The following is a 25,949-nucleotide window of genomic DNA, read 5'->3' as shown; positions in this document are numbered from 1 at the left end:
CCAGTAATAAGCCAAAGTATACCAATTACAATATTTGGAAACGCTATGCCTTGACATTGCAAATCTGTATACAACAGAAATGTCAAAGTATTTCTATCAAGAAATTGATAAAATATACTATGATATAAAGGAAGAATACATCTAACATACATATCCAAGAGCTTAAAATATTAACAAGAAACTATATAACAGAAGAGTATGGAGATCTTCTGGAAAAACAGAAAAAAGTTCACGAATCGCTTATAGTGCGCGATCTTATCGGTTTGTAACACTAAATGAAGAAGTTATATAGAAGTCCGATACAATGTCAAGAGATGATCATACACAAACTCAAGAAAATTAATTAAGAATTCAACGCATTTTTGGCACTCAGGCATATTATGATATATCTCACAGATTGATTCATATTTTCGCTAAAAAGTTCGCAATCGGTACTGGGGTCCATATTTTCGATAACTGGGTGCTTGAACAGTTTTAGTCCGATTTGGATAATTTTTGGTCATAAGCTGGCACATCTCGATAAATTCATTGGTGCTTAATTTGTATACGGGAAAGTGAAAGAATCAGATGGAATTTAAAAGTGTGTCATATGAGTCCGATTTTGCGCTTTTTCTCACTGCGACAGAGAAATTTCAGAATAATGCTATGGGGATGTAGAGCAGGTTCGCCTGCACGCGGGGCATCCTGGGTAACGCTAAATGACCTGCGGCATTCACGCCTTTTCTAGAACTCCTACGGATTTGACCTTTGCTCGACACGGACATAGCTTGGACTCTTAGATGGATCGGTTTGAACCCTGGGCTGGTGGTCGTGGTATTCTGTCACCTGAGTATGCAGGGGTGACACCCTGCAAAAATGGCTGATGGGCTAATGCCAAGGCCGCCTCCGTCCCGTTAAAACCATGGCAGGCCTCAGAGTACGTTCCCCTCCTGTCATCATTAAGTTGGTGTGGTAGGTGTTTGTTGAGATGACTCCTTCTTTGCGCTGGTCGGCTCTGAACGCACTGCCTCATAAAGGCGCACGTCAACCCTCGCCTTGGCCTCGTAACCGAGACAACCTTGGGACCATTTATAGGCGACTACCTTTCCAGAAGACGGATAGCGGCTCTGAGTGGGGACCCAATTACAATGAATGCTAACAACTTTATAACCAAGGACGAGGGAGGAAGCGGGTCGAAACTGACCTCTTCAAAAGTGGACAGTTCCCTGGGGGGCATCCCCACCTATGGGAACGAAACCGTCTCCGCCTAAGGGTGAGAAGAAAAATTCCGGGCGTGCCCGGCTTACCATCACTAGGGGCGGTAATGCGGGGGGAATGGGCAGGAATCTGCCGACTGACACCTTAGGCAGGGCAGAAGTGTGCGGCGGAATCACCAGCACTAGCAGAGGAACCTCTGTTAAGTACATGGGGGGCGCGGGGACCTCGGCGAAAGCTAAGGGTTCCGCGGGGAAACGCCTGACCACAGCTAAAAAGCTGAAGTCGGACCGTCGGCTGGCTACCAAGATTTTGGAGCGCTACGGTGGCAAGCAGGCTGACCAGAAATCTGATCAGCATGCTAGCACACTTGAGTGGGCCAAAAGGGGCTAAGCGACGTCAATGACGCGAAGGTGGGGCCAAGCGAACCCCACACCTCGATGAAGCGAAAGAGGTCGCAGGAGGGGGAATCCTCCCTCGGCAAGAAGCCTCGAGTCGGAGTGGCACCGATGTTTAGCGAAATCGCTAAACTCGCCAGCTCAATAGAGCTCGGGGTATACGATAGCAGCAGAGGAGATGGAGCCATCTCCCATGATGAGTGGAAGCGGGTAGCGGCTGCTATCTCCGCTGTGTTCATGAAGGTGGTCAGGGGAAGCCCTGGACCACCCCCTAGATGTGAGAGTGCCGGGTGGAACCTCGGCTTACACAAATTATTTTTAAGCTAAACATGTATAATAATATCGATAAAATAAATAAAAAATGGTATTCATTTTAAAAAAACGATTTATTTTCATACTCCTCAATACAGTTGTAATTCATTCTATATAATATAAATTATAAGCGTATACAACAAAACTGTTGCTCTAATTATTAAACTATATAAAGAAATCTCAAACGAGTATACCATTTGACTATGCGAGAGTATAAAATGTTCGGTTGCATCCGAACTTAGCCCTTCTTTACTTTTTATACTCTCGCAACCTGTTGCTACAGAGTATAATAGTTTTGCTTCCCTTACGGTTGTTTGTATCACCTAAACCTAATCGAGTTAGATATAGAGTTATATATATATAAATGATCAGGATGAAGAGACGAGTTAAAACTGGGGTGACTGTCTGTCCGTCTGAGTAAAAATTGAGATATCTTTATAAAACTTGGTACACATATTTATTGATATCGTAAAACGGTTGGTGTTGCAGATGGGCGTAATCGGACTACTGCCACGCCCACAAAACCCCATTAACCAAAAACAAATAAATTACCATAACTAAGCTCCCCAACAAGTTATAAGACTCTTATTTGGTATACAGGATCACATTAGGGAGGGGCATCTGAAGTTAAAATTTTTTTTTAAGTGGGCGTGGTCCCGCCCCCTAATAGGTTTAATGTGCATATCTCCTATAGCACTGAAGCCATATTAAAAAAATTTCACTGTGAACAAATGTTTTTAGCATCTCTATCGACGGCCGCCCACTCCTCATATAACGGTACTGTTAAAAACTACTAATTTTTATCTCTGGAATAGTATGAGATAACTTTATAGGAACCACGTTCAAAATTATTTAAGGTGAAAACCCATATCTTGGGATCTGCTTAACCGATTTTAACCAAATTCGGTACATAATATTCTTCTCATATTTCTATATTATAGTACGAAAATAGGCGAAATCGGATTAAAACCCCGCCTATTTCCCATATAACATCATTTTAAATTCCATCTGATGTTTTCACTTTCCAGTATGCAAATGAAGCAACAATGATTATATCGGCGTAAGACTTTGCGTGAATAATACGTTTATGGTATGCCACTTTGTGACCAAAAATTGTCTAAATCGAATCCAAACTGTTCAAGCCCCTAGGTACTGAATATGTGGACCCCAGTGCCAAGGCGGCAAGATCCACAAAGAAATCTAAAACGAGTATACCATTTGACTTTGCGAGAGTATAAAATGTTCGGTTACATCCGAACTAAGCCCTTCCTTACTTGTTTATTATGCTATTATCAAAAATAGGCTTGTACAAATCGTTTATTATATCACTCATTTTTTCAAATTAAATCCTAGACTTATTAGAAACTCTTTATTCGATGGAGTTAAATCATTTTCATGGTGAACAAGAGACTTTTTTTTAGAGCGTAGAGTTTTTGTTTTTGCAGCCAATGCTGCTTCATAAGGGCGTGCGTCAACCCTCGCCTTGGCCTAATAACCGAGACAACCTTGGGACCATTTAAAGGCGACTACCTTTCCAGGAGACGGATAGCGGCTCTGAGTGGGGACCCAATTACAATGAACACTAACAGTAACAATTTAACCAAGGACGAGGGAGGAAGCGGGTCGAAACCGACCTCTTCAAAAGTGGACAGTTCCCTGGGGGGGGGCATCCTCACCGATGGGGACGAAACCGTCTCCGCCGAAGGGTGAGAAGAAAAATTCCGGAGGTGACCGGCTTACCATCTCTAGGGGCGGTAACGCGGGGGGAATGGGCAGGAATCTGCCGACTGACACCTTAGGCAGGGCAGAAGTGTGCGGCGGAATCACCAGCACTAGCAGAGGAACCTCTGTTAAGTACATGGGGGGCGCGGGGACCTCAGTGAAAGCTAAGGGTTCCGGGGGGAAACGGCAGACTACAGCTAAAAAGCTGAAGTCGGACCGTCGGCTGGCTACCAAGATTTTGGAGCGCTACGGTGGCAAGCAGGCTGACCAGAAATCTGATCAGCATGCTAGCACACTTGAGTGGGCCAAAAGGGTGCTAAGCGACGTCAATGACGCGAAGGTGGGGCCAAGCGAACCCCACACCTCGATGAAGCGACAGAGGTCGCAAGAGGGGGAATCCTCCCTCGGCAAGAAGCCTCGAGTCGGAGTGGCACCGATGTTTAGCGAAATCGCTAAACTCGCCAGCTCAATAGAGCTCGGGGTATACGATAGCAGCAGAGGAGATGGAGCCATCTCCCATGATGAGTGGAAGCGGGTAGCGGCTGCTATCTCCGCTGTGTTCATGAAGGTGGTCAGGGGAAGCCCTGGACCACCCCCTAGATGTGAGAGTGCCGGGTGGAACCTCGGCTTACACAAGCTTATAAGGTGTGCCGACGAACGGTCGGCATTCCTTTATAAGGAGGCGGTAGCCAGGGGGGGGAAGTATGGAAGGGAGCAAGGCTCGAGGCGGTGGCTAAATCGGATCTTCCGATGTGACCTCGTCCTCGTGTCTGGCTTCCGGCCGAGCCCTCTACCCCGACCGAAATTGAGGAGATATTGCGGTACTGCAATCCATCTCTTCCCACCCAAGATTGAAAGGTGGTTAGGCTGGAAAGGACCGAGGAACCATATCGGCGTGCGCTGATACTCCTAAACAAGGAGTCCCTCGCTCCTCTCAGCATTGCAAAGGGGGTCATAAGCTATGGCTTCGAGAGGGTCGTAATTAGGATTCTCCCAACTGAAGCCAGGGCTGATGGCCCGTTGCCACCAGCTGAGGTGGAAGAGAGTGGGAGAGCGAGCCACTCTAAAATGGACATCGACCCCATCCTCTCGAATATGGTGAGCATGGAGGGCGGATCGTCAGGCGATGATGGATCCATCTTCAGTCTCGAGTGCCTGTTCGAGGATGCTGGGGTCGATAGTACGGATGATGGTGCGCAACTCGCACTGCTGGAGAGGAGTTTGGAGGATGAGGATCCTCCAAATTAACCTCCAGCACTCAAAGGCGGCCTCCGCAGATCTAGTGCTTCGTCTAGGACGGGACAAGCCGACGTTGTCCTTATCCAGGAGCCGTGGCCGAGCAGAAACGGTATCTCTGGTCTAAGGACAAAAAGCCACAAGCCCCTGGCGGCAAACAGTACAGGTAGAACCAGAGCCTGCTTGTTGATCAGGAACGAACTTAACGTTTTTCTTTTGCCTAATTTCAGCAATGAGGTTGTCGTCGCTGCTAGACTGGAGGACAGTGCTGGAGAACTCTGCCGTACCTGCTGAGAAGAGCTCTGGCAGAGGCCAGGCGCAAAGAGGACGGAGTTTTAATAGGCTCGGATGTTAATTCAAGGCACACCGTCTGGGGGAGCTCGGACATTAACGCAAGAGTTGAGTCACTTTTTGATTTTATTTGTAGTGTAGATCTTTCTATATGTAATAGGGGGAACAGACCTACCTTTGTGACTGCTAGCAGGACGGAAGTCCTTGACGTTACGCTAGCCTCTAGGGAAATTGCTCCCTTGATTTCGGAATGGAGGGTTCTAGACGACCATTCATTCTCGGATCATAAATATATTGGTTTCAACTTAAAAGCCTCACGCCCGGCTCTTCCAACCGCACCCGACAGGGATTCGATCCTATCGGCGGATGCGGTCGATGAGCTGGTCGAGATTTTCAGCTCTGTTAGTAGAACTACTCTTGACAGCTCCTGTCCTCTGAGAATTCAGAAAATCAAAGGGAAACTCCCTTGGTGGACTTCAGAGCTAACGGAGATCAGATCTTCGAGCAGAAGACTTTTCAACAAAGCCCGCAAAAGCGGCTCTAGTGACGACTGGGCGTTGTACAAGGCCGGACTGGCCATCTACAAGTCCGAGTTGAAGAAAGCCAAGAGAGCTTCGTGGAGAGCTTTCTGCGGTAGTGTAGAGGGCTGTCATGAGTCCTCACGATTCAGGCGCATTCTTGAAAAAATTCTACTCCAGTATCTAAAAAATGCAGATAGTAGTTGGACAACGAGCAGTAAGGAGTCGTTGAAACTACTCCTGGATGCTCATTTTCCACTAAATCACTCTGCTGAAGAAGTGCCACTGCGGGAGCTGCAGGAGGGCTGCACAGCCTTCTTGGACCTTCTGGACGATCGTCACCTTACCTGGGCGTTGAAATATTTTAAACGCTTTAAGTCCCCGGGGCCCGATGGCATTATTCCAGCGCAATTACAGCGTACGATTAAGATGTCATTGAGCTGGCTGGCCCCCATCTACGCGAACTGTGTCAGATTAGGCCATGTCCCGCAGGTGTGGAGACAGGTTAAGGTTACTTTCATTCCGAAGGCCGGCAAAAGCTCTCGCGTCGGTGCAAAAGATTTCAGACCCATCAGCCTATCCTCGTTTCTGTTGAAAACATTACAGAAGCTTATGGATCTGTACATTAGGAGCAGAATACCGAGGGGTAAACTGTTACGGGCGCAGCATGCATATATCAAAGGCAGGTCGGTCGAAACTGCTTTGCATGATGTAGTGTCATGGCTGGAGATAGCTCTCAAGCACAAGGAATTTGCTGTGGGCACCTTTCTCTACATCGAGGGGGCCTTCAATAACGTGCGACCAGAGGCAGTGGTTAAGGCCCTCGAAAATTTTGAGGTGGAATCGCACCTCAAGCACCTTATTTTTAGTCTTCTTTGTGACAGAATTGTCGCAGCGTAGTGGGGTGGTGCCAAGACAACCAGAAAAGTGAATAGGGGAACTCCGCAGGAGGGAGTACTCTCCCCACTGCTCTGAATATTGGTGGTAAACGACCTACTTATAGAACTCGAGACGCAAGGCTGTCGGGTGACAGCCTACTCTGATGATGTGGTTCTTATGGTTAAATGGTTTTATTTACCAGGAGGTATAAGATACCAAATGTGCCTCTCAACTCCTTCGGGGGTTCACTTCTTCAACTTGCTGAGAAAGTGAAATGCCTAGGGCTCATCCTCGATAGAAAACTTTCCTGGAAGCCAAACATTGAGGAGAGAGTTAAGAAGGCATCGGTCGCGTACCAATACAATGCGTTGATAAGCGCCCCAAACAATACGAGCTATTTGCAAGTATTTATTTGGATACCAGTGGCAGTGTAGCAGTTGCTTTTTGCAACTTTATTTTAGAACTGAAAAAACAGTTAGGCTGAATGTTCAGTTCTTTCTGCATTTAGGTTTCAACCACAGCCACCACGAATCTCCCCAAAGGGGCCATAACCCAATGAGCAGATTGGACCGAAGTCCAAGGGCTTTCTGCTCCCCGTGGTACCAGAAAGTCTCCGGTAAGACTGTGTAGCCGAAACTACTGCCAGTTGAGCAACCCATTACTCAATGACTGGTGACATTTGTCGCTTGAACTTCAAATGTCTTTTTATTTGCTTTTTCATTTAAAGTCTATAATATCAGTTCAAGCTGAGTATTATAGCACTATTTCTGACATACTATGCTGATATTACTGAGAAAGGTACATAATAACAGTCATAGTGCATTTGGCTTTTAGTCGCCTTTTACAACAGGCATGCCTTACCGCGGTTTAATTCTTACCCCTACCCGCAGGGGGACTCCGAACAAGGACATATAGATCACTGCCGCACTGAGGCCACTCGAGGCGGTTCCTTCTCCGCTCATATTCCAACGAGGGACATGTGGATGGGAAGAAGCCGCTGGAGAAGAGGCGCGGTGAGCTTTTTCGCGGATGGGTCGAAGCTAGGAGGGGGGGTTTTCTGCAAGGAGCTCTCCGTCAGTCTTAGCTTCAGGCTACCGGATCACTGTAGTGTTTTTCAGGCTGAAGTGGCTGCTATCAAGGTGGCGTTAGAAGTACTGCTGCGTAGTTCAGCCTTGTTTGTAGAAGTAAGCATCCACTCCGATAGTGGGGCGGCAATACTAGCTTTGAGCGCGCGAACCGTGCAATCAAAGCTAGTCAAGGAGTGTCTGTCCTCTTTAGAGATAGAGTCTGGCTATTTCAACATCGGGCTCGTTTGGGTGCCTGGTCACAGCGGAATCGCTGGAAACTGCAAAGCCGATGAGCTAGCCAGGGGGGGCACCTTTTCTCCGCTCACATCGGAATGGGATCGGGTTGGATCTCCGTTAGCGTCTTGCGCTCTAGCTTTGGATCAATGGACCTCGCATGCACTCAGCAGACGCTGGTCGACGACCAAGTCCTGTGCGACAGCGAGATCCTTCTGGCCAAGAGTGGATCGCAGGAGGTCAGGGGAACTTCTCGCCCTGAGCAAAGTGCATCTCGCCGCTATGGTAGGAGTTCTCACTGGACACTGTCCAATGGGCACTCATGCGGTACGGCTTGGAGTACTACCCGATGCTAGTTGCCAAAGTTGCATGGAGGAGGGCGAGGTGGAATCATCCCTGCACTTTCTCCTCCAATGTCCGGCTTTCGCTAAGCTGCGATTGAAATATCTCGGCAATCACACTTTTGGCGGGCCTGAATACTTATCCAAAATGGATATTGGCCGTCTTAACAAGTTTGTAGTAAGCACAAAGCGTCTCGTCGACTTGTAAGGGTCTTTTGATCCAGATTATAGGAGTTTTGTAGGTATCACAACGGACCGGCGTCTTAAGCTGTCCAAGTGGGACAGAGGCTGAGAGGCTGGATGTTATTGAAAGCGCCTTCTATGTCTAGGAAGGCTACGATAGTGTATTGTTTTATCTCCAGAGATTTTCGATCTCTACTACCACTGAGCTTAGTGCAGTTTATGGGGATTTTTTCTTAGAATACGCATGCTTCAAAATTGCTATTTTCTCTGGGTTTAGGCTGATTTTTATGTGTACTTCTATTAGCTTTTCCAGCGATTTTAATAGAAATGAAGAAAGACTAATTGGTCTGAAATCCTTTGGGTTAGTGTGAGAGCTTTTGCCCGCTTTTGGTATATATACCACCTTGACCTTCCTTCATAATGGGTTTTGTTTAATTGTAATGCTCCTTTTAGTATGGTCGTTAACCAGGCAATTATGTAGTTCTGAGGTTGCTGTAACTGAGCAAGGAATATGCCGTCTGTTCCCTGTGATTTGAAGGGCTCGAAACTACTTATCGCCCAGTATACATTAATACTTGACACGATATATGCAGGGATGTCGTCTTTTTCTACTCCTCCGCGTAGTGTATACTCCATCATGTGGTTTTCAGAGCTGCCTGGGAAGTGAGTATCCATTAGCAGGTCTAGAGACTCTTCACTGGATATCCATCCGTTATTGCTTGGCGTCTGTAGGTATCCAATGTTATGCATCGATTGTGCCTTTATTTTCCTAAGTCGAGATGAATTGTCCCCCCCCCCCCCCTCGGATGACCGGGCAAGGTCGGATGTAGTAAACGCCTTCTCAACGCATACCGGCTTTGCGAACGAGTAACCAACACTTTCTGCCTGACTCGTAGGACCAAACATGAATGTAAACAAAACTAACAACAACAACAAATGACAAATGAGGGTACCAACCAAAGTACCTAAATATGGAATCATCCACTTCCAAAGCAGCCATGAGTGCCAACCAGAGTACACTGGGTGCCAAAGGTGAAGTACAGCGCAAATAGCGTAGAGTCTCAAAATCAACTGAGGAAAAGCCGGTGTCAGATGGTAGTATGCGTACTCGGGAAGATAGCCAAGGATCAGGCTGCTGGCTTCTCGGCTGATGTCGAAGAGATGAAGCGCCAAAAACAAATAGTGTAGGAATATGAAAGTTTTCTGAAAAGTAAGCCATCAGAACCTCCCACTGAAGCCGTAAAATTAACCCGCTCCCAGAAAAGGAACCGCTCCCACAAGGAATCGTTGAAAACTCTGCCAAAAAAAAAAGCTAAAGCGGCGGGGAGCCGAGCTGAATACAACAGCAAGACACTTCAGTGATGTGGACAGCCTCCAGGTGTCCATTATAGATAAATCCTTCTCCTCGCCGAACACCATTCTGGAGAGATGGGTCGAGATCGATGTCAGATTGTCGAGTCTAGTTCTAAGCTACGTACGTAATCCGGCGAGTTCCCACCCGGAGTTTGACTCCTCGGAGACCCTTAGGGGCTACGGGGTCATCAAATGTACGGACCTGGCCTCCTTGGACTTTCTAACGAGTAGCGTTGCTAAAATTAGCGACGTCTTTGAAGACATTAAAGTGAAGCTCATACTCGCTAAGGACATCCCAAAAAGACCTCGTGCTCTAATTTTGTTGCCCCTAGCTAGAGAAGCCAGACGAAAAACTCCTCCGATTTATAAAGCTGTAAAACAAGGAGGAGAAGCCAAAAAAAACAAGCAGACCGATCCAAGTGTCCATCTGCGAAGAGCTAATACAGACTCTATCAAAAGCTGACAACAAAATCAGCTTCGGTATACTTAAGGCCAAGATGAAGTGATTTTAAGGCGGCCAAACGGCTGATAAAGACGACATGGAAGAGGTCGTCGACAACAGCTAGTTGCTAAGAGCTATCGGGATCAAAGAATAGACGATGACCAATCATATAAAATGTGCACAGATAAATCCGCAGCACTCTAAAAGAGTTACAGATAGTCTGTTTACCCTCATAAATGAAGGTGCCTTCGACATCAGCATCATTCAGCAGCCCTGGGTGGTTAAAGAGCTGACCAGCAGCATTTATAACATCTTTAACAAACGCAACGAAAGTAGTAAAAGCTTGGCTTGAATTCTCATCACTAGAAATTGCAATGCATTTCTTTGTTCTAATTACAGCACAGCAGACACCACAGTGGTAAAGGTGGAACAAAAAAAAAAAAGAGTAGTTTATTTTTGGTTTCTGCCTACATGGCCCACGACAGGGACGTGCCACCAGAAACGTCCAAGAACTTTACAGATGACAACAAAGGAGAAGACATCCTAATAGGGTGTGCCGCAAATGCCAGACAAACCCTGTGGAGAAGCTCCAGTATGAATATCAGAGGTGAGTCATTCTTGCAATACATACTAAATAGCAAACTAAGTATTATATGTAATGGAGGCAACAAGTCAACATTCATATTCCCAGTTTCGGATAGATCTTCGGGTTGGGAGGCAGTCCTCGATCTCACGCTATCAACGGAGACAGATAGCTTAGTCGTTAATGATTGGAGGGTCAACGAAGAGCCATCTATGCCAGATCACTCCCGGATACTCTTCACCATTCGCTAGAAATCCAGTACTCACCTCCAATATCGAAGTCCTAGAAGAACGGAAACGGCAATAACATCAGAAATGTTCAGGAGCTGGATGCAGAGGTGGAGAAGATTGAAAAAATTTTAACCACCTCTTTTAACAAATCCACACCCTTTACTGTTCTAAAAAAATGGAAGTCACCTCCTTGGTGGAACAACGATATTAAGAACATACGAACTCAATTAAGGACAGCCTTCAATGAAAGTTATAAGATTAAAATTTGGCAATCTTAGACTGCAAAACATGCATACATTAGAGGTCGATCAACAGAAACTGTCCTACACGAAGCAGTAAATGTAATAGAAAAGTTATTACACCTCAATCATGGACATAGAAGAAGCTTTTAACAACATAGAAGTAAGACGATCACTAAGTCTCTGACACAGAACGGAATAGACGACATGGTGTATAGATGGATTCAATCAATGCTTATGAACAGAATTATTATAGCATCACTATTCTAACTCAACGGAGGAGGAGTGCTAGCAGTAGCTTATGCAGACGATATAGTGTTCATGGTATCAGGGCTGTTTCCTTCCACAATCCGTGAGATTATGGAAAGAGCTTTACGGAGGTTACACCTATGGGCCGAATTTCTCAATTTCTGTTCACTCGGTGGGGGAAGATAGATACCAAAATGAACTAGAAATTTAATATTGAGAAACGTAGCTTATATAACGAATTACACGTGCAAGAAGATATTCAGCATAAACTGGGGCCCAATACCAAATATAGTCATGTGGATGTATACGGCCGTCATTACACCTATCCTTACATATGGAGGTTTAGTGGTCAGCATTAAATAAACAATATAACATCAGAAAAATGGAATTCAGAGGATGATGCGCTAAATATGATCCTGCCCCAACTGCTCATAGACATTTTCATACGGAAAATGACAAAACTTTCTGCTATAAGAATTAAGGAGATTGGACTTATTACATAGGTCCAGGAAAATTATATATAGACTTACAGCAACCATAACGGGGTATTGGCTATTTGGAAACCAAGCGTTAAAAAAAAAGGTATGCCCTATAATAGCACTTGCCGTAGTTGCCAAATCGAAAAGAGCAAGGAAGAATCGTTTTGGAGATAAGTAGTTTCATTGAGGGCACCAATTGGTTTGAATACAACAATGGAACGTGATATCAAGATATAAGGTCTTACGATAGTATATTAAAATGGCGATTCTAACGCTAATTGTGCCCGAAGGTGCAGCCTTTATTTAGTGCTTAGTTATGGAACTTTATATTTGTTAGGTTAATGACGTTTTATGGACGTGTCAGTGGTCCGTCCTCTCTTTTTTACCCAGAAACATTTATACCAAGTTCATTACGATATCTCAATTTTTACTCAAGTTACAGTTTGCACAATTCGTCTCTTCATCCTGATCATTTATATATACATAAACCTATATCTATCTCGATTAATTTCAGGTGATACAAACAACCGTTAGGTGAACAAAACTATTATATTCTCTAGTAACATGTTGCAAGAGTAAAAAAAATTTACTAGTACAGAAAAGATAATCGCAAGTAAAAGAAGGATAACTATTATTATAAAAAAAATCATACAATTGTTATAAGAAGAAGATATACAAATTTACAAGTAAATAACTTTTATAAAAAACAAAAACCGACCACAGCGTTACGCACGAACGCACTTATAAAAACGACCTGGATAAAATACCTGACATTGTGAAATGCCTTAGGGACGAGTCCATAAGGACTATGACTTATTCATTTAGGGACAAAGTCCCCGACACAGTCATTAGAGGGCTAAAGCCTATTTACCTCGTCTCTTTATAATGCGAGAACCGACAACCTTGCCTCAAGCCCTACAACTGTGCCAAAAAATAGAAAATATGACCTACAGAATTAATCATACGCTTAAACCAAATAACCAACCATATCACCACGACTTCCTCGACATAATATTTTTTATAACAACAGAGTATTTTAACCTAAACTAACGTCTTCTTATTCGCCTATACAAAACTTCGACCAACATGCATTTGGTCGTCAACCAAATCGTTATTCCCAATACCCTTACGCTTCTTTCGCCTACGGAGCTCAGTAATCACCCGTTCCACGTAATAACTAAGTACAATATAATAATAATAAATAAACAGGGATTCACACCAAGGTTCAATAACTATGCGAATAACCCCCAAACTCCCTAAGGGGTTAGAAATCTATTCATTACTTCTTTTAATAACAGACCGAACTTGCCACCAAAAACCACAGACCCCATCTCCATCGGGGTCCAGTCATTACATTCAAGACTAGTTAATTACCAAAAAAGACCTGGTTCCTTCCAAGACAGTCGACCAACGTAACGTACTAACACGGAAGCAACAAACCTAAACGATTACCAAGAAGAATCAGTTCCGAACGGAATTTATGAGGACGTTTCTCGCTATAACTAGTATGATACTGCAAAACAAGATGATCTTGATACTACTCACTTTTAGATTCGATTTTTGACTTATACTGGATCTAATAAGAATCAACTAAGATTAGGAACGCAATTTTGCACGAAAATCTCCTTACCGTAAAATGAGTTGGGAGGACGATTGAACACTTTTGTAGACATCTTTCGATTAGCAGAAGGAAAAATCAAATTCTTCATAATACCAAATGTAAGGTCGTTTCACTGAGTAGACATAGTAGACAACGATATACTCAAACAATTGAAAGCAATTACCCATACCGATAAAAATTTAATGACAATTGGTGAGAATATACATAAATATAGCGCTAAAGCAGCGAATATCACACGAAGATAATAATATCGGAGTCGATATTCCGCACGTTTAAAAAACCACAAATTAACAATATTATTAATAAGTGTACAAAACTTTTTTCCGATCCTGACCAAAAGCGCACCTACACCACTCTCGTAAAAGGTGAAATCCGGACTTCTAAACTCCGGACTCCGAAACCCCAGTTTACTTCAAACCATAAAAGCATCCACTAGTATTAAAAGAAGAAGTCGAACGCCAAGAACTTTTTGCTAACGGAATAAGAAGGAGATCTAAATCTCCATAGAACTATTTATCGTTATCAAAAACTCAGATGTATTCGGTGAAAAGAAGTTTCGAATGGTCGTTGATTATCGCGAGCTCAATTCAGTTACGATCCCCAATAAATACCCTATATTTGAGATTAACGAGTTCCTTGCAAATATTTGAATATAATTTTATATTTACTGACACTAATATAAAGAGTGGATTTCACCAGTTCGTGAGTCTGTATAGAAAAAACTGCTTTTCCATAAACAACGGAAAGTATGAATATTTCCGATTTCCTTTCAAAGAGCACTAGATGACATTATTTGTCAACATATAAGAGTAAGATGCTATGATGTAATAATATTCGTCAAAAACGAAGCGAAGAAATATGAAAGTCCAATTAGACTAATGCAAATTTTCCAGTGCCACAAAATCTAAAGGAACCAACTTACTACCGACGATTTATCAAGGACTATTCAAAAATAGCTAAACTATTAACAGCACTCCTAAGAAGAGTCCGTAATGTCCCTAAACGACAGTCGAAGAAAATTTAAATGAAATTAGATAACGAAGCACTCGATAAAATAAAAAAGATATAGTTTTAGCACATCCAAATTTTGAGAAAGATTTTGAGCTAATAACCGATGTCTCCGATTTTGCTGTAGGTTCCCTCCTATCGCAAGATGGTAGATGGTAGTAAGGCTGAAGAAGACTATGCTACCAATGAGAGGAGAATGCTCTCTATAATATGGTGACCTCATTCACTTAGGAAATACCTCTACCATAAAAAAAAAAAAAATTACTGACCATCAACGCCAATAGTAACGAACTCCTCCACAAACCTAGTAAAACATGTGTGGGCGTCTGCAACCTTTCAAGAATACCAAAAAAAATCAATTCACTCACACCTACTATTAATAACCATGAAAGCTCAAGTCATAATTCAATCCCTTGTAGAGAAGTTATAATTAATGTGCTCACGAATCAAATATTTTTTAAGAATGATGAAATATCTTCATATCAATTTAAGATAATTTTTCCAACTGTTCATAGACACATCATTACAGATCCGGAGTACAATGAACAACTACTCGTTTCCTACATGAAACAATACCTTAATCCATCTGTTATAAATGAAATTCACATAGAGGAAAGAATAATGGGTATGATTCAAAATATTTATCCTATTCACTTTAGCAATATTAAAAGCCGATACACAAAAAATTTGTTGAAGATATTCGCACCGAAGAATAACAGGAGAATGTCATATTAAAGGAACCCCTAAAATCCTATGCGACCGAAAATAAAAAACGAATTCTTGAAGGAAAATATTTTCTCGGTATGTTCAATAAAATAAAACAATTAACCGCACAGTTTGTAAAGAAAATATGTACGAAGACATCCGAACCAACCGAAATTAGCAGAAACTCCATTTCCAACATATCTAGGGCACACAATCCATATTAATATAATTTTAACAAAAGAAAGAATAGTTATGACAGCTTTAGATAAATTTACAAAATACGCAGTAACAAAAAACTTAAATAACATAGCAATAGAACACGTTAGAAAACCTCTAAGATATATTATATTTTTCTTCGGAGAACCAAAATTAATAGTTATAGGCAATGAGCCATCTTTAACTTCAGCCTCATTAAAACTTATGGTAATAGACGAGTTAGGAATAGAAGTTTACACTACTTTTCCAAAAAAAGGCCAAGCTAATGGACAATTTGAAAGGTTAATTAGAGTAATGCGTTGCATAAAAGAAAACGGTAGACACAGAAATTTTGAAGAACGTTCGAATATAACAGTATAATCAGTTCATTCCACATCATTAAAAAGACCAGTAGACCCATTTTTTCATAGAAATGTTACATTTACCCTCGAAGACATAGAAAAGACTAGACAAATCAACAGAAATTAGCTCAACAAAACTAGGATATCGAATACAACAGTAAAAATAAGTAAGAAATATAGACCTATCTACCAGGACAAGTAATTTTTGTTAAGTAAAATAGGAGATTAGGAACTAAGTTAAGTAAACCTTACAGTAAGGAGATAGTTAAATAAGATAGAAATAGTACCGTGTTAACTGAAAAAGAACAAATAATTCACAAAAGTAGGATACGCATTTAAATAAGTACCGACATTATTTTCTAGAAAATTACTACCGCTTTGGCTGGCGGAAGTATAGATGCTCGATTATTCAAACGCACAACTCTGGACAGTAGAGAAAGAAACAGAACTACAAACAGGAACATTTAAAATTATACACAGAATTGACATTGGAAGATATACGGAAATCTTTTATCATATAGAAGCGACTATTGAAACCGAACTAATCCGCAAAAGTTCTAACTACCCCTACATATTTCATCTAATAACACAAATAAAAACTGAATAATTTAACTAAATAATAAACTCACAATAGATAGAATTAGTGAAATGATGCATATTACAAAAAACATAATTAAAACTATATAAAATATTTAGAAAATAGAATCATTATATAAAATATAATATAATATATCAATATAATAAATTCGTTTATCTTGTCAAATGAAGAAATATATATTGCATGAAAAATAATTTTCAGAAAAAAAAATTGCAACTAATGGCAAAATTATAATTTATATTGTAAGCCTCCAACGGTGGATAACCAAATTTGTAAAACAGTAGACATTTCAGCTGTAAAAAATAATGGAAGAATAAATAATAAAAATTTTAAGACAAATTTTAAATTGCGAAAAGAAAAGCTATGGAATAAAAAACTATTGTAAACAAGTAAGGAAGCGCTAAGTTCGGGTGTAAGAGTTTTATACTCTTGCAACTTGCAACGATTAAAGCCGGCTAAAAATCTTCAGGTGTTGGCAAAACTTTATATCAAGAAAAAAATGCAAAAGAATTCAACATTCATTATTCCTGTATAATACTGAATGAATTGCAATCAAATTTGGTAATTTATTAAGTTATATAATAGTATACTTTGTTTTACTGTTATACTTTACTTCGCGTCAGGTAAAATTATATTAAAACACCTTAAAATGAATATATGTTATGTATGTGATATTAACTCGACCTAAGAGGCTAAATTTAATTGAGTTGATATGTGGACGTTTCCAACCAGAATATCGGAATTCATTATATTAGATATATGAGGTTTAGTCAAGGTATAGAGCAATTACATTGTAATTCAGCGCTAAACCACATAATTTTTAAGAAAACTTGTTCACTTAATTTCATTAAAATATCACATATTTGACCAATTAAACGGTTTAAAATCAGCTAGAAAACTGGAAATCACTATACAGTACATATTGGGGGCAGAAAACGGTCTGGGCTTGTTGCATTAACCTTTGACATTTTTAAGGTATTTTCGAGAACATATTTTCAAGCAATTTTATAAACAAATAACTCACACACCGACATATTCGGTATAAGGTTTGTACATATAACAAAAATAATTTTATGTATATATGGAGATATGGTTAGTATTGCCCCGATTTGACATATTTTTTGGCATTACTACATATTGCTACCGGAAGAAATTCTCTCTGAGTTTCATTCAGGTACCTCACATACCATCAACAATATATTATATAAGGAGTAAAGTCAATCGATGTTTATAATCCTAATATTATTTATATAAGGCCTGGGGCAACTTTTTACCCGATTTTGTCCATTTTAGGCACACAGATGTACCGTTATAAGAAAAATATGCCCCCGCAACCTTATTAAGATAACTCACATATTGGCCGATATGTAGTCTTTACAAATTTAATCATGGACACTGGGGTCCACATCTTAGTGCTCGATTTGTATACTGGAAGGTCAAAAATCAGATGGAATTTAAATTTGCGTTATATGGAAATTAGGCTTGGTTTTAATTCGCTTTCGTCCATTTTTCCACTGCAACATAGTCATGTCAGGATAATGTCACTTTCCAATTCAACCACATTTCATTGGTCAAGTAGATCCCGAGGTGTTCACCTAAATGTGGACAGTGCCACGCTCATTGTCCAATTTGACTCCTATAAAGCTTAATTGTACCATCCTATGTGTAAAAATCAAAGTCTCTGACCTGTTTATTTTATAATTTATCACACTTTTAGTAGTTTTAATCAAAACCGTTATATGAGGAATGGAAATATCACCCAATTTCACCCATTTTCACACTGTCGGCAGCGGTGCAAAAAAGATTTGTCCTCAGTGAATTTTGTTATTATAACTTTAGTAGTTTAGGAAATATTAGAGGGAGGGCCACCTTTTAAAAAATGTTTAAACTGCAGATGCCCCTTCCTTAAGCGATTCGTTATACCAAATAACTGTCTTGTATCAAATTGTGTAGCTTAGTTACGGCAATTTGTTTTCCAACTGCTTTTGGTGCCAAGAATTATGTGTACCAAGTTTCATCAAGATACCTAAACTTTTAATCAACTACAGCTTGCACAGACGATCGGACGGACAGACCGACTGACAGACAGTCACCCGCATTTTAACTCGTATCTTTATCTTAAACATTTACATATATTTATAACGCCATTTCTTACTCGATTAGTTTGAGGTTGTTACAAAAACCGTTAGTTGACCAAAACTAACAACTACATGTTGCAGGAGTATAAAAATATAACTCCTTGCAAATATTGCAACGGATTACTCCATGAATCGTCTACCTTATAATCCACTCTTTAGCTCGATCACTAGATTGTTAAATAAAACTTCCAATTTAAGATAGCAGTCTGGTAACTTGGTTTGAAAAAATCGATTTCGAAAGTACTTTATTTAAAAATAAACTTTAAAATTTTAGAACGAAAACCGATATTGACGAAATTATAGCACCACTACGTCAGTGTCTCGTAGTAGTACGCACTTTTATTATATAAAATAATTAATCTGTTGTTGAAACTTTTTTCTCAAAACAACGTTCTTACAGTACAGTTCTATCCAACCGATTGGGCGGTAATTTGAATGTGTTATTCTACTCATCAATTTAATTTTCAATTCTTTTATTTATAAATAACTTTCTATTTAACAGCCAGAGTTCTACTTAGAAAACCATTTATTTATTTTTCAACGAAATTGTTTAAACAATCTATCCAACTAGAATGACACAGAACAATAAATTTTTTTATTTTTCTATTTTTAGATTTCTTTAAGCGACCAAATCACGCTCACTTCAGTGTTACAAAACAACAAATTTCAAACAAAAAATACAAAAATTATTTCTTTGCACACTCTGAGTTACTATTAATAATATGTTACAAAGTGGAACTGATTGAATTTTTCCAAATAAAATATTCCCCAAAAAGAATTAAAAAATGCAAGTTACCAGACTACTACCTTAATGACTATACACTTATCTTTATTTCTAATTCGAACAACTTAACGCTTTATGGCACAACAGTCGCCGACGCATATCTTATGAGAGCACAATGTAAACGAACAGTCACCACCGCTTCAACAGCCCGTACGGTAGGATAACCGCGAAAATTGTATTTTTTCCGTAAAAACGAGTGAGCTGAGAGTGAGAGAGCAATCTCTTGCAACGCAGGGTTGCCATTCCCGATATTTTGTAGTAATTAAAAAATTAACTTGACTATATTTGAAATATTCTTAAAATAACTCAAAATCACAGTCGGATAGACTTATTTAAAAATAGGTAAACTATTTTTAATGGTTGGATTTTTGTTTTGATTTTTTACATTATGAAAAATTATAGCTAAAAAATAAATTGTGTGTAAAATCATGTTTAAAAATTGAGCAATGGCAACTTTTGACAACTTTCGTTTGATACGGGCGGTAAGTACGGAAGGGAGAAATATCGGTGACTGTTTCCAGCATAATTCTGTAATATATCGTCGTCACAAAATGTTTAAATAACAATGTAGTAGATTCAAGTATACATCTTTGTATCAATAGTCATCTTAAAATTCGTTTGCCAAGCTGCACGGAGGTCAACATTCAACATATTTCTAGAAAAAATTGGACCAGGAAAACCTTTTCTAAATGAATTCAACGACGAAAATTTTATCAACAAAGAATCTGCAACACTAAACGGTACATTCATAATCTTTTACACCATCGCAACTAATCAAATTACCGGAAAAACATTTTACCACGAAGAAAAGATACTAAGTAAACCATGACCAGTAATTCTACAACCTTCATCTTCTCGCTGGAGATGCTGACACAGCTAAACTTCAACAACACAAAAGAAGTAAGCTCGATAGTTAGATAGATCAGCTTAATTACTATTCGGATAAAACTATGCACAAATAGGGTCTTTGAGGTATGCCATCTCGAGCCTAAAAATATTAAAAATCGGGCCATAACTGTTCAACCCTCACATACCGAATATGCGTATGGCTAACTTTTTGTCGAAAATATCGGTCGATCTGTGAGATATCTTATTGAAATTCAGGGAAAATGTATATAATATAACTAATATAAAAATTATAAAACTAATATAAAAATTTTCGAACTTCCAGTTGACTTTATGGTATACCACTTATATCATCCAATGTGGGAGTTATTTTTTTGAAATTGAGAGAGCGTCTTTTTCTAATAACAGCGTATTTTTGTGCCTAAAATGGATAAAATCGTGCCAAAGCTTGCCTTAGCCCTCATATAACTGATATTCAGAATTTTGAAACGTCCGGCTGACTTTACTCTATATTCATATATTTATAAAAAAAAGTTCTTAAGTGTACCTGAGCAATGTCAAAAATTAATGCAATTAGCCCTTCCATTTTTCTGCCTTCTATTTATATATCCACTATAATGATTTCCGACTTTTCACCTGACTTTAAACCGTTTAGGTTGGTCAAAATGTAGTTCTAATTAACTCATTGAGCAGCACGATTGGCGCCGACCGTTTATGTAATTGCATTTGTAGGATAAGTGGCCTGCGCTGTTTTATTTATATTTTTGGCTGATTTGTGGCTGGTAAAAAGCCTAAAATCTCACACTGTTTGGGGTATTTACATCTCAACCCAAAGAGGATACATGGGACGCTTTTCCTACCATAATCCTTTTGGGTAGGTTTTTACATTTCTCAGCCTTAGCATGTAGTGATACTATGTTGCTAACTAGGTCGCGCATTACTTGATTTATATGCCTCTGACCAGCCATCATATCTCCAAACTCTTTAATTTTTCAACCCAACTGCTTAAAATTCTGTGTAGTTTCACTATTTTGTGATTCTTCAGAGAATTCACCACCTCTAATTGCATGACTAGCATTTTCAAAATAAAGCGACAGAGAGATTTTGTTTGCATTGCTATTTCAGTGAAAAAAAATATGTTTTTCAACAAAAGTGCCACAGCATATATGTACATATGTAGGTAAGTGCAAATTAATTTTTGATTTAAAAATACAAGAATTATTTTTATAAATTTAGTGTCCATCGGGATTGTTTCAGTCTCCGAAAAGTCAAAGGGAAGTAAACAAATTTAGTTGGCGTGGAAAACTAGGATATTTAAGAAATACCGCATTAGAATCCCAACCACTTCACTTGAATTCGTAACTCGATGTCCACATTTCCATGTGTACGTTTGTTACAATGTAAATTGTTGGTTAAGTATAAATGTTTATTAAATGTTAATTATAAGAGTTAACAAAGCATGTGATTCCAAAAAATATATCTGCTCAAATGACGACCTCTTGTCTCGACCGCTGATTTCCTTCTTGCCCTTTTGACTTTCGACAACTTGAGTACTTCCCAGCTTAATGACACATTTGACGACTTCTGGCGATTCTACGGCTGATGGTGTTGCCACCCTTTTACACTCGGTCATCCTGATCAGCATCTGACCCATATGATAAACTCTCACATTATTCTACATACTTCCATAGTTTAATGTTTTCGACACTTGTGGATGCTTGCCGTGGCCCCTCAAAATCTGCCGCCTGTTCAACATCATATCTGCCATTCCGTTTTACTTTTTCAATTTTATATGGTCCAATATATTTGTTGCTTAATTTTTTGCCTGCTACGAATTGCGTCTGTTTAATCGCACTAAAATCAAACATTTGATACTCAGAATGCTATTTGCGCCTCTTATCGTAATTCTTCTTATCCTCCGTTTATGCTTTTTGTATGGCTTCTTTCGCTTCCGTTCTTATATTTCGCCGTTCATCTGAAAATATAGTTACAATTTCTTCCTCTATAGCTCGTACCACTGCAGGTTGTGTTTCATTTCGCATTTTTATTCCAAACAGTACTTCGAACGGTGTGAACTTAGTTGACGATGGGATCTGTGCATTAATTGCTTTTTGTACGTGTCCTATACACTTGTACAAGCTTGGTTCTGATGCTGACAGCTTCGACAAAACTGATAAGATAACGGGGTTCACTCTTTCTATCTGGCCATTGCCTCTTGGAACCCCCGTAGTCATTTCAATATGTTCGATTTTATGTGTACTGCAAAATTCTTTAAAAATTTTCGAAGTAAATGCTGATCCCTTGTCGCTTATAACACTTTGTGGGTTGCCAAAGATATCGACCCAGGTTGTCAAATTGTTCACTACATCTGCTGCATCTGTTGACTTTGTTGCATATATCCAAGTGATTTTGCTGAAACCATCGACTGTGGCGAAAATATACTTGTAGCATTTTGATGTTGCATCTAAAGGACCTAAATGGTCAAAATGGATGGTGCACAGTGGAGCATCGCCTTTGTTAAGGACATGAAGAAAATCGTCTTGTTTGCCCATTTTGTGATCGTGTAGTACTCTATATAATTTGCAGTGTGTTGCCTGACCTTACGTTCTAAATGCGTAATGAAGTAATCTTGTTGAATTTCGTGCATTGTTTTCTGTACCCCCATAAGACCGACGTTATGCGCTTTTTCTATAATTTCCTTCTCCATTCTGTTCCGTACCGCTAACACATCATAACCGCTTATTTGTTTGTATATCAGTCCATCTTTAACAACAAAATTTTCATAAGCTTCTTTATTGAGGATTTCAGCTACTGCTTTCAAATAGTCATCGTTTTGCTGCGATTTTATTAGCTTTGCTCGGATCTCAGACGTGACCAAAAAACGGAATAGCGACTTAGAGAGTCAACGTGTATCATCCTGCTTCCAATCCGATGTTCAATTGTAAAGTTTAAGTCTTGCAAATACATAAGCCATTGGACAACTTCACGAGGAACGTCTTTTTTCGTTCTCGTCTGTTTGAAAGCTGCGCAATCCGTTATTAGGCCGAACTCGATACAAAGCAGGTAGTGCATTTTTGTAGCTAAGTAAGCTGCTTTCACTTCCAAGACGTAGCTATGCAACTTTTCTTTGTGTGCTGCAGTCTTCTTGCTCCAGTAATATAATATACTTGGTGCCACTTACCATCATTCAACTGTAAGAGTACTTCGCCAAATCCATATTTGGAGGCATCTACGTGAAGTTGAGTTTTTGCTGTTTGCTTGAAAATCTTTAATACTGGCTCTTCTACTAATGCTGCTTTCAACTTAGCTACTGCAGCCAATTGTTCTTGCCCGATCTTAAACTCTGCATCTCGCTTAAGTAATTGAGTCAATGGCTTCGCTATTAACGCATAATCTTTGACAAACTTGTTAAAATAACCTTTCAGACCTACTAAAGCTTTTACACTTCTTATGTTGTTAGGTACTGGATAGTTGCCTTTAATTTTCCGTACCCAGGCCAGACTTTACCGTCTTGTATTGTACATATGACCAAGAAAATGTGTTTTTCAAAAATTGCTATTTGAACCACTTTATTTCCATCCCGTACGACGGCGCACGCTCTAACACTTTTCGAATATTTGTTAGGCACGATTCTTGTGATAGGCCAAACACGACTATATCATCGATGTACAATTCCATTATAAGAAAGCGCATAAAAACGGCCGGTGAATTGCAAAACCCAAAAGGCGCCTTATTAAATTCGAATAAACCCTCTTTCGTTATGAACGCAGTGTATTTTTTACTATTCTTCTCAACCGGCACGTAGTAAGAAGCCGTTCTTGAGGTTCATAACTTTAAAAAAATTAGCACTTTACATTTTTACTAAAACATCTTCTACAATGGGCACCGGAAAACGATCTTTTAAAACGAGACAATTCAACTTACGGTAGTCAATGCACATTCTAAATGTGTTATCTTTTTTCTTTGCAAGTACCACTTTGCTTGCAACATTCACGAATGACACCCTCCTGTAACCAGTCAGCGACTTGACCACTTCGTTTTCTATCGCCGACAATCGACTCGGGTTTTCTTTAAAATATATTTTGTCATCGTTTGGAATTATTTTCAACTGGATGGGAGTTTTTCTTTCGATTTGCTTGGCTTATAGTTTTTTACCATTTGATCTACGAATGACTTAAATTTGAATGGAACATCAATTTCTTCTACAACTTGCACTTTGCAAACAAAACAAACAACTGCTACGCTCACATTTTCCTCCTTCTGCGTGAATGTATACCCGTTCGTACTAATGTCAACATGAATTTTGCAATGAGGTCAAATTCTATTAACGCATCGAACATCATGTTTTTATCATCTAAAACTAGAAATGCTCTGTTATCAATCCTTCAATTTCAATTATAGCGGAAAATGTAACTCGAACTTCTGTGTTTTTAGTCCCTAAGCCATGTAACTTTATAGTACTGCGTTTTAGAGGATATTGCTGGAATAGTCTTTTGTAAATGCTGATATTCTTGAGCGAGACCTCCGCACTTGTATCCACAAGGCAATCTACACTGTTCCCACCTACTAATATTTGTTTAAATCTTTTAGAAACGAAATTGACGGTTTGCTTTGAGCAGTTTTTCGCAATGTGGCATTTGAAACATTTTGTTTCTTCTCTACATTCCGATTTCAAATGTCTCGTTGACCCACAGTTGTAGCGATGCTGCTTACGTTCACTCATTCTGTTTGTTTCACTCATTTAAGCGTTATACCTACGGGTAGTTGCCGTTGTTGCGCCGCTTTCAATGTTGCTGTTCACAATTTCCATTCCATTTCGTATTGTTCCATTAACTCTTTGTACGTATGTTTCTTCTATTTCACCCATAGCTGCTAATTTTCGCATATTTAAAATGTACTCATGCATGCTTTTTGACTCTTTCTTTTTTCTGACCCTTAGTTGTTTGTGTACTTCGGCGATACTGAGCCTTTTGTCGAATTCTGTTATAAGTTCTTCGCGTAACGTATTGTAATTTGATATGGTGTCCGTCTCTAGGAACAGCTTCGCTGTACCTTTCATTTTGTTTCTGGCATTTACGTACATTTGCTTTTCGCTCAACTCATATGCCGCTGCGTTGTCCTCGAAATTCTCCAAACACTCTCTTATAGGTATGCTTATTCCATCGCAATCAGGAACAATTTTCGCAAAGCTTTCGATTGAAACGTTGCACAGTTTTTCTGTTAATATACGCAAAAGTTCAACATGTAGACTTTCTTTTTCTACACCGTCTGAGGTCTGGTTTTTGATTGCCAATTCGCTTTTCAGGCTTTGTTCCATTTTTTCTTCGGTCGCTTCTTCACTTTTATTTTCTGTTGATTCTTCTTTAGCAATTTCCACTGTATTTACCCCTTTTCCAGATCTTAATCGCATATTATGCACAAGGCGATGTAGTACCTTTTATGGCGTGATGGGTTGAGCCCCCATGTAACAATGTGAATTGTTGGTTAAGTATAAATGTTTATTAAATGTTAATTATAAGAGTGAACAAAGTAATGTGATAACAAAAAATATATCTGCTGAGACACCTTAAACTGACTTGGGGACTTGAAGACTTGACGGCTCGACGACTTAACAACTGAAATGACGACCTCTTATCTCGACCGCTGCTTTCCAAATTGCTCTTTTGACTTTCGACAACTTGACTACTTCCCAGCTTAACGACTCATTTGACGACTTTTGGCGATTTTTCGGCTGATGGTGTT

The 25,949-nt window shown here is 39.7% G+C and overlaps 1 long non-coding RNA gene across 1 annotated transcript; it reads left to right on the top strand.

The window, feature by feature from the left end:
• The first annotated feature begins 12,059 nt into the window (after nucleotides 1-12,059).
• On the top strand, nucleotides 12,060-16,785 carry LOC118679978 (uncharacterized). Its single transcript, XR_004975506.2, has 2 exons — nucleotides 12,060-15,204; nucleotides 15,276-16,785. It is a non-coding gene; the product is annotated as an uncharacterized lncRNA (long non-coding RNA).
• Nucleotides 16,786-25,949: the final 9,164 nt, after the last annotated feature.

Source organism: Bactrocera oleae, chromosome 2, assembly GCF_042242935.1.
Source record: "Bactrocera oleae isolate idBacOlea1 chromosome 2, idBacOlea1, whole genome shotgun sequence".
NCBI lineage: Eukaryota > Metazoa > Arthropoda > Insecta > Diptera > Tephritidae > Bactrocera > Bactrocera oleae.
This window is presented reverse-complemented; position numbering and strand designations above follow the sequence as displayed.